The 11,925-nt window shown below is 40.0% G+C and overlaps 1 protein-coding gene across 1 annotated transcript in view; it reads left to right on the forward strand.

Moving 5' to 3' along the window:
• The first annotated feature begins 5,611 nt into the window (after positions 1–5,611).
• CEP85L (centrosomal protein 85L) overlaps positions 5,612–11,925 on the forward strand; it is a 248,283-nt gene continuing 241,969 nt past the window's right edge. Inside the window, exon 1 of the mRNA XM_017895947.1 lies at positions 5,612–5,626. The gene's annotated coding sequence lies outside the window, so the exon portion shown is untranslated. The remainder of the gene's footprint in view (positions 5,627–11,925) is intronic.

Below are 11,925 nucleotides of genomic sequence, written 5' to 3' on the forward strand. Positions count from 1 at the left end.
TGTTGTTCCTTTCATTTTGCTGGCTTTTAAAATGCTGCTTATTTCTGATTCATGTCACACAAGTCAGTGTGTGACAATTGTCAAAGATGAACTGGGGCTGTGCCTTTAAGAGAACACTGCTAATATGTCTCTGATTATGTGAACAATGCCACTCTCTGGCATGTTAACTCATCACAGTTGATTGTCAAAAGCATATGCTCATGCTGAAAGCTCCGTGATAACATATTTGTCAATGTTTCTAGTTGTAATTTGGTTTAATAGTGATACAGGTATCAGTAAGATCTGAATTAAATGTGAGATGACTGGTCTTAAATTAGAGCACAGAGGATTCAGATTAGCTCAGAAGAATTACTAAGAGGAACAATTACTAAGCACAGAAATAGGTTATTAAGGGAAGTTGTGGAATCTGTTTCTCTGAAGGTTCTTAAAATAAGGCAATGAGTATCTATAGAAGATCCCAGGATCCTGAAAGAAAGAAGAAAGCTTCATTTAGCTGTCAAGGTCTACGCACTAAAATCATAGATACTCTGCTGAAAGTATTCGTGGAAGAGCCTTATATCCTCATATGGTTTGTCTGTGTCCCCACCCAAATCTTATTTTGAATTGTAATCCCCATAATCCCCACGTGTTGAGGGAGGGACCTGGTGGGAGGTAATTGAATCATGGGGGGCGGGGGCAGTTTCCCCCATGCTGTTCTCGTGATAGTGAGTGAGTTTTTAAGAGATTTGATGGTTTTATAAGGCAGTTTTCCCTGCTCTAGCTAGTTCTCTCTCCTGCCACCATGTGAAGAAAGTCTTTGCTTTCCCTTCACCTTCTGCCATGATTGTAAGTTTCCTGAGGCCTCCCAAGCTAGGCAGAACTGTGAGTCAATTAAACCTCTTTCCTTTATAGATTATCCAGTCTCTGGCAGTTCTTTATAGTAGTGTGAGAATGGACTAATACAAACCCAGGTGGCATTTTGACTCCTCAGTGTCTTACTTGCTGTTGCTATTTATGATAGAAGAGTTAGAAATTCCGTTCTGGGGCACAGTAACCTGGTATGAACTGACTGTTAGCTCATTAACTACACTAGCAGTTAGTCATTACTAACTCTGCAGTTCCTTCTGCACCAGTGTAATCACTCTCTGGTGATTACACCCTATATGGTAAGGTAATTATTATTTCCAATAGTATAATTATTATCTACCATTTTTGAGCACTTACTAAACATTAGACACTGTGCTACTTCTTTACACATATCACGTCTTTTCCCCTCATAACAATATTTTAAGATGTGTATTACTATATCCATTTCACAGAAGTTTCAACTGAGTCTTGGAGAGACTAAGTAACCTGCTGAAGATCATACAGCAAGATTCAGACCCAGGCCTGTCTGACTCTAAAGCCTTTGCTTTTATGTAACACAAGATGTGGTTAATGTTTTTAAAAGCATATCAAATAGCATATAACGTTGGCTCTTATATGTAGTCACATTGGGCAGCTCTACTCTTCTGTGGGTGCTCAGAAGATGCTGGGATCTCTTTTGGACTTGCCTTCATTTCCACAGGCTTTTCAGAAGTTCACAAGGAATGACATAATTTCCATCGATTCCTGAAAATTCAAATAAGATGAGAAAGACCTTAATGAATATTGACTGTTTAATAACTTGAGGTTCTCCTTAGAAAAATAAAAGTTCTGCTGCTAAATATATTTAAAACTATAATACATTGTCACAAAAATTCTTCTGTTTCTTTAAGGACATGTTCTGGGGGGAAGGGAAACCTGAGGATTATTCAAAGTCAAACCTGGTGAATTGGGTGAATAATTAATCCATTTATAAAAAGTGAGGTGTGAATTATAAAATAATGATGTTGATTTTCTTATGGGACATTGTGACATAGGTGCTGACTATGTAGATCCTATATTCATATCACAGTCAGCTATGGCCCCATCTCTGACATCCATCTGGGAGCTCACACAATGACCTAGTAACATCTCACCTTTTCAATGACCAGTAACCAAGAAAAGACCAAAATGATGACCTAAAGAAAATTATATATTTTAGCAGCTGGTGGACTTGGGAGTAAGACAGATGGTAGAGCTGATGATACTGCATGAAATGTTTTCCCTTGTTAGCAAGATTGTCAAAAATGTGCTCCTCTGCTATTTTCTCTATCACAGAGAGGGTGGGAGGTGAGATCTTCTTGGTGCCTGTAACATACATTTTCCTTACAGAAGATGTAGGTCAGTGATAAGCATGACTTTCATAAGTATATTTTATGCCTGTTATAAATGGGAAAAATTTTTAGCCCCATGACAAAAGAAACAGCACAATATTCTTTTGCCAAGAATTCTGAATTTATTAGATTTAAAGTCTTGATTACGTTTCTGATGGAGTTTGGGTGGTTACATTGGTTGTCATCTACAGCCAAATGCAGCCAAAACTAAGTTTATTTTCTCTCCTTGTCCTCCTTACAAATGCTTAGCAGGTCTGAAGTTCTCTTTGTTGACAATGGCTCCATCCTCCCGTCAGCTTTCTATGATCCTAACCTTGTTAAATCTTTTCCTCTATCATTTTGTCCAGAAAAATCACCAATTCCATGATTCCTTGTCCTACAGGATTTTCAAAGCTGTGCACTGTCTCTGTTCTCACAGGTTCATACCAGCTTGGACCTAAGCATTGTTATTTAGACAATGGAAATAGCCTTATTGGTCTCTTGTGTCTAGCTTTCTTGGTCAGACCATCCTGGCCAGCAGCAAACATTCTTTTCATCACTTGCCTGACACATTTAAATCAGGATTATTCGGCAAGCATTCTGTCAGCTTATTACTCATCTCATTGTCTTGTATGCCTTATTGCAGCCATCAAACCCTTTATTGTTCCTTCCTTTAACCACATCCACTTCTGAGGCATCCACACACTCTTCCGCCTGCCACTTTCCACCAAGTGATCCACGTTGTCCCTTTCCAACACTGGCCAAGATTGTCCTTTGCCATGAAGTTTTCCAAGAGTATATGTGATTTCCCAAAACTCTCTTCAACATCCTTTGATCCCTTAGGCACTGAATTGTACAATATAACCAAAGGTGGAAATTAAAAATTTACATGCAATTTTGTTTGTACTTCTACCCTCACCATAAATTGTTCAAGCTTCTTTTGTGCAAGAGTAGGGTCTCCATTTTGGCACCACACCCAAACCTCGGGCGGTCTCTACACACAGGTCAGGTTTCCATCAGCTCATGCTTAGTCCAGTGTCATCTTTAAAAAGTTCCACATCGTCCTTTAAAACACTGAAGCCAGAAGATCCTTTCCTGTGCTATGTAACTGTAACTTCTCTTGCTGGATTTCATCCACCCACTCAACAACTTGATCTTATTTATAAAGACTTTCCTCTGTAAGGAAATCATTGACTCTAAATCTGAGCTTTAAAATAATTCTTTCTTTTCCTAAATCTTACTTACATGTTGAATGGCAAAAAAAAAAAAAAAAAAAAGGATTTGAGATTTTTAAAAAGCAATTTCTGTCTGCAGACAGCCAAATTGTGAAACTGTCATCGTGGAGTTAAGATGCCCATGAAGCTATTCAATTAGAAAATGTTTATTTTGTTAAGAACTTGATATTTGTTAGGCAGATTCATATATTATATAAACTTATCTTCACAATAATGCTTTGCGATAGATTTCATTATCCTCATATTGTAGACAATGAAACCAAAGCTCAACACAAGGTCACCAAACTGCAGGTGGTAGAGCAAGATTGGTGCTCCAGTGTCTAGCCATCTAAGCCTGGTGTTCTTTCTTACTCCTGAGCCCACAGCCTCTGGTTAGCTCCAAGCCTCCTAATGAGAAGGAGGTGAAGGACCACACTGCATGGCTGACAATGCTGCTGAGGTCAACAGACCTGTAGGCAATGTGCCATGTTGGTCAGATATTTAATTCCCAAATGGATTTGGAATTATTTCCCGGTGTTTCATTCAGTTCCACTGTTTCGTCTGTTTATGAGTTAGTGTACATTTTTAGTTATCAAAACTTTATATTTCAGTATCTGGTAGAGCTAGTTCCTCCCTCATTAGATTTTTTCCCTTCAGATTTTTCTTTGTGCTTTGAATCAACTTATCTAGTTCACAAGACCATTATGAAATTTTTATCGTATATCAAATTTATAGCTTACATCAGGAAAGTTGACATCTTTTTTTATTTTTGAAACAGTTTTGCTCTTGTTGCCCCGGCTGGAGTGCAATGGCGCGATCTTGGCTCACTGCAACCTCTGCCTCCCAGGTTCAAGTAATTTTCTTGCCTCAGCCTCCCAAGTAGCTGTGATTACAGGCATGCACCACCACGCCCGGCTAATTTTTTTGTATTTTTTTTTTTTTTTTTTCAGTAGAGATAGGGTTTCAGCATGTTGGTCAGGCCGGTCTCGAACTCCTGACATAAGATGATACATCCGCCTCGGGCTCCCAAAGTGCTAAGGTTACAGGTGTGAACCACTGTACCCAGCCAAGAGTTGATATCTTGATAATATTTTGCATCTTCCTAATAGAACAAATATATTTTTCCATCTGCACTAGTGTTCTTTTGTGTTTCCCAGTACTCATGTCCTTGTGGCTTTCCTAATCATAAAGGTAAATCTTTCTGTCACTTTTTGAATCGTGTTTCAGTGTTGCTTTCTTTCCCTCTCTCTTCTCTCTTTCAAACAGCACGTACGGCCACACATACAAACTTCATTGACAGAGTCATCGAGGGCATTTGAAAGAAATTGAAGAAAAAGGTCCAGGTCCTTTAATGACAAGCACATGATAAAGTGTTCTTTCTCTCTGGAGGAGCACGGCAGTCTGAAACACTCAGCAATCACAGGCTTCATGATGCAGGGACTTTTGTGTTTTGTTCATTGTGGTTTTTCCAAGTGCCCAGGGCAGTTCTTGGCACATAGTGACACTTAATAAATATTTGTTAAGTGAATGAATGAAAAACCCAGTACATGCCTCCCCAAATTCTGCTGAAAAGCAGTTACGTTCACCACTATACTATTGATGCCACCCCAAATCCCACTGAAACAAGGCCTTTGGTTTATATTTTCTGGCTGCTGAAACTATGGGTATTTTGTTGTAGTAAGTCTGTTGAGAAGAGAAGCAGTATATATAGTGTTATCGTCTTCCCATGTTGGTTAGACTGACCTATTTCTGCATTATAGTAATAAATGCCCAACACTTTACTGAAAACAAATAACCATATTCCATTTTTGCTTCTTAGTAGCCAAAGCCTTGAGATTCACACTTGCACAATGATGACTTCCAAACTCCATCCTGACAGATACTTCTTGAGCTGTCATAAGGCCTATGGAAAACATCTGGTCAATGTGTAGGTTAAGTTGTCAGTGAACAATTATGGTGCCTCTGAGCCATGTTATAAAGCAAGGCATTGGGCCTCTCCAGTGCTGCAGCGTGTCTGGGCTGTGTGGGATGCAAAGTGTGTGCAGGAAACACAGTCACACTGTGGTTTTACACGGAAGCTCAGGTTGCCTCTTATGAATATGCATGATGGGGCTGGATCATGCTCTTGCCACTTGAGTTTACTTGAGCTTAGCTTAACCCCCACATACCCATTTCCTGCCTATCAATTGAAGATGTTCCTTGAGGAGGTTTGAAAAAGTGAGTTGTTTCTCCAATTGTGGAGCATTTTCCTTTTTTTTTCTCTTAAAGATGATGACAAACTGCACCCTGATTTATTTTTATTCACTGTGAGTCACTTGTTAGTCTTATTTTATAGATAATATTTTATACCTCTTGCTTAGAAGCAGACGGGAAAGTTCAAGGAAACACCCCTGCCACAGAGGAAAAGTACTCCGATCGAGATTGTGATGATGGTGTCCTTGCTGGAGTCCTGATAAGCAGCCCTGTCAGGCGGAAAGGAACAGATGGCAAATGGTCTTTGCAGAGCAGAATTTAGAGTGCTTTTTTCTTTGTTTTAGAAGTGATTGTTACTTTGCATTTACTGTGAGCTCTGCGTACTCCTGAGAATGCAGAAAATAAGCTGGAAACTCTTTCCTATTATTCATAAAACAGATCACTGGATGTAAAGGGTACTTGGCCAACTGGGAGCTCACACACACACACACACACACACACACACACACACGCCAATTGTTGTTACCGGTTATCTTTATGAGAGGAAATGGGGGAGGGGAGAGGAGCTCTAGCAGCTCTGTCGCCAAAAGGCAGTGCTCCAGAAAGCCAAGTGGGGAGCCGCATGCGCTGGGAAATGCCAGCATGTGTCGCTCCCCAATCTGGCGTACACGCTCAACTCTTGTTTGACATACTTTACAAAGCAGACAGGGACTGGCAGGGGTGTTTCCTCTGGACAGACATTAATGAGTGAGGAAATGGGCAAATGTAGGTTGCTATGCAGTTGTTTTGCTGTTGATGTGGGAGCAAAGCCAGACAGCACTTAGACTCCGGGAATGTTCTCATGATTTCATGGAAGTCGCTACCCTCCCATACAAGAACTCATGCTCATGGTTTTTCCTTTAATGACAGCAGTTGGGGAGAAAATGTGCCTTCATCTAGATGTGCTGCTCTTGTTTCTCCTTGGGCTGTCAATCCCTTTCCGAGATCTGTTAGGTACAACATCGGGGCTATTCTATATTACCAGTTTCTAATGAACTGTCTGTTTTGTTTGTTTGGTTTTAGTGTTAGTCATTCTTTTTCTATATAACATTCATGTTTTAAAATTGCTCAACACTGTTTTGGCATTTAAAGTTCATGATTTAAGAGCTGATGGTTTTGCCTTGTCATTAAATGGTGAAATAACAGGGTTAAAGTGAGGTTAACAGGATTTAGAACCCCTATTTGACCAGAGTATTTCTTTCTCCTGAAAAATGGTGGGGAAAAGGAAGGGAGGAAGGAAGGAAGGAAGGAAAAAAGTCTATTCAAGGAAAAAATCTTAAATAGGTGAGATTATTGACTGAATTCAAGTTTATCTGAGCTAAACCTTTTCATATGCTGTTCCCATGTCATACTTTATTGATTCAACACATAGCTTTCAAGAGTATGTTCTGTGCCAGGTATATGAGAAAAACAGCATTTTGGCTACCATTTAATAATAGACTCTTTTAATTCTCTTCCCAAAAAGTAAGTTCTTTTTTCATTGTGTATCTCATATTCTATCTCCACTGCCACCAGAGTAATTAGAGTACCTGTGACTTTTATTAGCATAATTTTGTTTCGGGAAAAGTTTATGGGTTATCTTTTCCCTATATCCAGGTATCTTTACTCTGTTCAGTTATCCTGGACCACACAACTTAATCCAAGGCCTTGGAAGCATGTTGTATTTTAGTCTTGCAAATTTGTTTTTCAGTGAGGTCTTTGCAGCCTTTCATCCCAGGCCCAGATTGCTTCTAGACATCTCACTCATGAACTCCAGTTGCTTGTGTACTCATCTGTCTCCAGATAGGCTGTGAGTAACTTAAGGGCAGGGCCTGTGCCTTGTTCATCTGTGAAGTGATGGCAATATAGTCAGAACTTAATAAATATTTGCAGGAAGAAATGAATATTCCCAACGATATCTTTGTCTACATATTCCAACCTTTTGGACTTCTCTTTTATAGGATTGAACTCTAAGAGTTAGTACGTTTGTCAGCTGAAGTCTATATATGTTTTTAAATTTTAGTAGAGGTTGCCAGATTATTTCCCCCCCAAAAAACAAAAACAAAAAACAAAAGCAACTCTTTCTCCCATATTTCCACCAGTAACAGGTTGTATTGGTCTTTTAGATTTTTGCCAGTTTAGTAGCTATAAAGTGATATTGCTAATTTAATTTTTATCTTCCTGGCTATAAGTGAGCTTGAGTGTTTTTATATATGTTCGTTGGTTCAGATTTGCTGTTCTGTGAATTAAAGTTTTACGTATTTTGCCTATTTTAATACATAAAAGTTTGCACATATTTAAATATATTTACAAGCAAAAAACAACTCCTATATCTAAAATTTCAAGCCACTTTACCTAAAATTTCTATGTATCCTACAGAAATACTTAGATATATAAACAAAATAAATGTATAAGCATCTCATTAGCACATTCTTTGTAATAACAAAAAATGAAGTTTAACAAAAAGAAAGTAGTTTAGTAAGTTATGGTGCTTCCTTATTGTAGAATAGAATGTGGAGCTAAAAAGAATGAGTTAAGGCTGGGTGCAGTGGCTCATGGCTATAATCCCAGCACTTTGGGAGGCCGAGGTGGGAGGATCGCTGGAGCCCAGGAGTTTGATTCCATCCTGGGCAACATGGCAAAATTTTATCTCTACAAAAAATACAAAAATTAGCCAGGCATGGTGGCGCACACCTGTAGTCCCAGCTGCTAGGGAGGCTGAGGTGGTGGGAGGATCATCTGAGCCTGGGAAGTTGAGGCTGCAATGAGCTGAGATCGTGCCAGTCTGGGTGACAGAGTAAGAACCTGTCTCAAAAAAGAAAAAAAAAAAAAAGAAAGCAGATGAGGAGGAATATGAGAAGGAAACACAGGAGGACTGCTGGGACCAGCCTGGAGGGACCAGTACTTGGGATCACAGAGTTGGAATGGCATCCATGGCAGAGTTGTGATCTCTCTCCAGGAGAGACAGCCTGGGCTCAGACAGCGAGACATGAAGATGAACTCATTCAAGGTTGGGGAGTTGCCAGGCCAATGAAGGGCAAGGGAACTGAGACAGTGAAGAGAGTGGTTAAAGGGATGGCTCATGAGAGCTCCATGGGGTAGGGAAGCAGTGAAGTGAGGAAGACACTAATAGGGAAAGAATTCTAGCACTGGAATCACAAAGCGAGAGTCTTTTTGGGGTGTGGGAAGAGTAGCTAAGTGAGAAGTGGAAGAGGAGGGGACTGTGATTGGAGAGAAAAGTTCCCTATAAGACCAGACCACATTGGTGAGGAGGATGGAAAGGAAAAAAGGATTTAGATGTTCAAAAATGTAAGAAAAGAAAATATGACATGGTGGTGTTGCCTGATATGTCAAGTGGAGAGAAGAAAAGTTAAAAGAGAAGTGAATACTGGAAGACAGTGAAGGTTTTGTATAATTTAAAGTAAGTGGTACATAAAATAAAACTTCCAGGAGGTTCAAATGTATGTTTCATCAGTTGCGGTTACCCTAAGATAAAAGTTGAAATTATATTAAAACTTTCTGAAACTTTCAGAAGACCTAACATCTCGAAGGAGCTCGATTCTAGAAGGAAAACTAGTAGCTTGCCAATTCTAGTTCTGGCGAGGCATTCTTAGAATACCTTAGAGTGGGTTTTAGTCTTATAGGGTTTCTGCTTTCAGAATATCAACAGGTCTTGACAAAAAAACTTTTGAAATTTCCCTCTACTGAAGTGCTCCATCTGCATTTCAGGACAGGGATGGAAATGCATAAGCTTCATTTCTGGCACTTTGATTGATGAACTTAGACTTTAATATGAAGAAAACCACTGTTCTTCTATCTAGAAAATGAAACTAAAAATAATCCCCTTGTCAGAGTGTCTGTGTTCTGTGGTTAAATTTAAGGCAACTTATTGAGTATTCATTACATGCTGGATACAAGCCCTTCCCTGACAGAGAGCACTACCTGAGGAGCCGGGACACACACCTACATGGAAGGCTGTGATACTTCTTAAGAAGCAGCTCTCCAAGCTACCCAATTAGCACAGTGCTCACTGTGGGCAAAAAGCTGAGAGCAACAATGTGGGGGCGGACTTAGCAGGAAAGGCCTCCCAGGCATTGCATAAATGCAAGAGGACAGAGAAAGAATTCACACCAGGGAAGGAAATTATTTATGGTATTGCAAGGGTGAAAAGATTTTTTTCAAATCTGGTATCTCTTACTCTGCCCTAGTGTTTGGACATATGGAGTTACCATTCCCATTAAATTATTAAAATGTGCCAGAAGACTTGGAATCCCTCAAGAACATGTTGTGAGAAGAGCTAACACACCTCCAATTATGCCTTTGGCACAAGTGCCATGTCAGATTGATGTCTGGAAAAGGATTGAGATTTGGAAAACCACATAATGATTTCTTGTATTGTATTATCCTTCATTTTGTGCAAATCACACTTACCACACCATTAGTAGCTTCCTCACAACTCAACAATATAAGGATATGTTAAGAGGGACTTGCTAGCTAACTTGATCCCTAATGGAAACCTTTCACTAGGGAGGGCTGGATTTGATTCTGGGGTCAAGGCAAATACCCTTCAATGAGCCCATGCTCATTGAACTGCCCTTGTAACTATATTTTAAACATTTTCATTGTTCCTTCTGCAGAAATTATATCTCTTCCTCCCTTCTGCAAATTGCCTTAGCCCAAAAGGATATTTTGTGCTTATTTAGTGTTATCTCACAGTCTGGGGCAATTATCAATAAAACAAGAAGTCAAAATCTAATAAGAAAAGGCAGGATATGAGAGGGTATGCATCTCTGCTGCATGAAGAGAAGACAGCAGCCCCTCTCATTTTCTTTTAGAGGCCATTCAGCCCCATGAGTTTGTTAAAACAGAAGAAATAAGTTGAGAATGGAAAGGGGTGTGTGGGTGACATAGTTACTTAGCAACAGGGAAGCTTCTGGCTGATGTTCTGAATTGAAGAAAGAAAAACAGGACAGCAGGGAATAAAGGAATGGGGGGAAAAATGGAAGGCAGTAAAACAGATGTGGTTGGGAGAGAGGGCTAAGAATGGGTGAAAAATAAAAGTCAGGGAAAAAGCATGAACAGAAATGTGGTAAATACTTAGAAACAGGAAGACTGCGAATTTTAAAAAATGGGGAAAAAAAGCCACTGAAAGAAAGGTGAAAATAGCCAGAAGGGTAAGAAAACATCTGCAGTGGAAGCTGCTAGGCCAATGGAGGAATAAAATGCCCCAGTGCCATGAACTCTTGCTTAAAACTAGGCTCTTCTGGCCGGGCGTGGTGGCTCAAGCCTATAATCCCGGCACTTTGGGAGGCCGAGGCGGGAGGATCACTTGAGGTCAGGAGTTGGAGACCAGCCTGGCCAAGGTGGTGAAACCCTGTCTCTACTAAAAATACAAAAATTAGTTGGGCGTGGTGGCTGGTGCCTGTAGTCCCAGCTACTCGGGAGGCTGAGGCAGGAGAATCACTTGAACCCAGGAGGTGGAGGTTGCAGTGAGCGGAGATCAAGCCACTGCACTCCAAACTGGGCGACAGCGCAAGACTTTGTCTCAAAACAAAAAAACAAAACAAAATAAAACAAAAAAACCCCACTAGGCTCTTTTGTGGTATGTGAGGTCACACCAGGGTGCTCCTGAGGCAAGGGGCCCAGAACAAACCCCAAGCCACCAGTCTGTTGAGTCCACTCAGAAAATGAACCAGTAGGCAGGGTAGCTCCAGGGATATTTTTATGGTATTTTATTATAGGCATGAACCCTTAGAATGACCCTAAAATAACATGCCCCAAAAAGGAAATTCCAGAAGAATTGGATGTTAGTCAAGAAAACTTCTAATTTCATCTTTGATTCCTCCAAAGAGCTTGGTATAATGTCATAGCCCAGAGTAGGTCAATAATTACAGATAGGTATGCCTTTCCCAGTGACTTTGCCATGCCAGTTACACGATATCTTGTAGGCATGTGTGTGTTTATTTATATTACGTGACAGGTATAGTTTGCTTCTATATTTGTCTCTTAAAGGGGCCACCATGTTTCCTAGTCCATCCTCTATATTTTTTGATCATTCACATATGCGTATAAATAATTTTTGAGCATTTGCTCAACAGAGATACATTTTTATTCATGAATTATATACATCTATTATCTAATAATACATGGTCATTAGAATGTGATGTACATATTAAGAATGATGAGATACAGATAACATTAAATACATTTTTAAAATTTTAATTGGTTGGCCGGGCGCGGTGGCTCAAGCCTGTAATCCCAGCACTTTGGGAGGCCGAGACGGGCGGATCACGAGGTCAGGAGAT

This window comes from Rhinopithecus bieti, unplaced genomic scaffold, assembly GCF_001698545.2.
Source record: "Rhinopithecus bieti isolate Rb0 unplaced genomic scaffold, ASM169854v2 scaffold_27321, whole genome shotgun sequence".
Lineage (NCBI taxonomy): Eukaryota > Metazoa > Chordata > Mammalia > Primates > Cercopithecidae > Rhinopithecus > Rhinopithecus bieti.